Source organism: Mus caroli, chromosome X, assembly GCF_900094665.2.
Source record: "Mus caroli chromosome X, CAROLI_EIJ_v1.1, whole genome shotgun sequence".
Taxonomy (NCBI): Eukaryota; Metazoa; Chordata; class Mammalia; order Rodentia; family Muridae; genus Mus; species Mus caroli.
The window spans coordinates 33,139,432-33,141,396 of record NC_034589.1 but is presented as its reverse complement, the minus strand read 5'-3'; positions in this window follow the sequence as shown (position 1 = coordinate 33,141,396).

The window sequence follows — 1,965 nt, the reverse complement described above, 5'->3', positions numbered from 1 at the left end:
GTCTTGGTAGTCTTATCCAGAGCAATTAAACAACAAAATGAGATCAACGGGACACAAATTGGAAAGGAAGAAGTCAAAATGTCACTACTTGTAGATGATATGATAGTATACATAGGTGAAACCAAGAATTGTACCAGAGAACTCCTATATCTGATAAACAACTTTAGCAAAGTGGCTAGATGCAAAATTAACTCAAATTAGTAGCCATTCTCTACTCAAAGGATGAATGGGCTGAAAAAGAAATTAAGGAAACAACACCCTTGACAATAGACACAAATGTATAAAATAACTTGGTATGACTCTAACTAAGCAAGTAAAATATCTGTATGACAAGAACTTCAAGACACTTCAACTTCAGCCAGAAGGCAGAGCTGAGACACAGACCTCTGAACACTATCCCCAACACCAACCCAGAGTAGAGGCGGCCTCCAGGGAGGTCTCTCTTTGGGACCAGGTGAGAATGCCATCTTGTATCCTGGGTCACAAAGAGACCAGTCTGCACAGGAGAGCCCATGGGCAGCAGGAGCAACATAGCTTCTGGGACAGAGTCCCTTTTGGACATTCATCTTCAGCCACAAGGCAGAGCAGAGCTCCAGACCTCTGCACTTGACTTCAGAGAGTATTCTGACCACTGAGACTCAGGAGAGAGTTGGACTCCCAGGAGTGCTGAAAGAGGCTAACAGAATCACAGGAGGAACAAGCTCCAGCCAGAGACAGCTATAACAACTAACACCAGAGATTACCACATGGGGAAAGGCAAACTTAAGAAACTTACTAACAGAAATGAAGACCACTCAGCATCATCAGAATTCAGCACTCCCACCACAGCGAGTCCTGGATAACCCAACAAAGCTGTAAAGCAAGATTCATATTTAAAATCATATCTCATGATGCTAGTAGAGGATTTTAAGAAGGACATTAATAAATAACTTAAAGAAATATAGGAGAACACTGCTGAACAGGTAGAAGGCCTAAAAGAGAATGCACAAAAACCCCTCAAAGAATAGCAGGAAAAAACTGCTAAAAAGGTAGAAGTCCATAAAAAAGAAACACAAAATCCCTTAAAGAATTACAGGAAAACACAACCAAACAGGTGATAGAATTGAACAAAACCAACCAAGATCTAAAGACAGAAGTAAAAACAATAAAGAAAACAGAAAGGGAGACAACTCTGGAGATAGAAAACCTAGGAAAGAAATCAGGAAACATAGATGCAAACATCAGCAACAGAATACAAGAAATGGAAGAGAGAATCTCAGATGCATAAGATTCCATAGAGAACATGGCCACAATAATCAAAGAAAATGCAAAATGCAAAAAGATCCTAACTCAAAACATCCAGGAAATTCAGGACACAAAGAAAACACCAAACCTATGGATCATAGATATAGATGAGAATGAAGATTTTCAACTTAAAGGGCCAGCAAATATCTTCAACAAAATTATAGAAGAAAACTTCCCTAACTTAAAGAAAGAGATGCCCGTGAACACAAAAGAAGCCTAAAGAACACTACATAGATTGGACCAGAAAAGAAATTCCTCCTGACACATAATAATCAGAACAACAAATACATTAAATAAAGACAATATTAAAAGCAGTAAGGGAAAATGTGAAGTAACATATAAAGGTAGACCTATTAAAATTATACCAGACTTCTCAACAGAGACTATGAAAGCCAAAAGATCCTGGACAGATGTTATACAGACACTAATAGAACACAAATGCTAGCCCAGGTTATTTATACCCAGCAAAACTCTCAATTACCATAGATGGAGAAACCAAATTCCATGACAAAGCCAAATTCACACAGTATAGTTCCATGACTCCAGCCCTTCAAAGGATAATAATGGGAAAATACCAATACAAAGATGGAAACTGCACCCTAGAAAAAGCAAGAAAGTAATCCTTCAACAAATCTAAAAGAAGATAGCTACAAGAACAGAATCCCAACTTTAACAACAAAA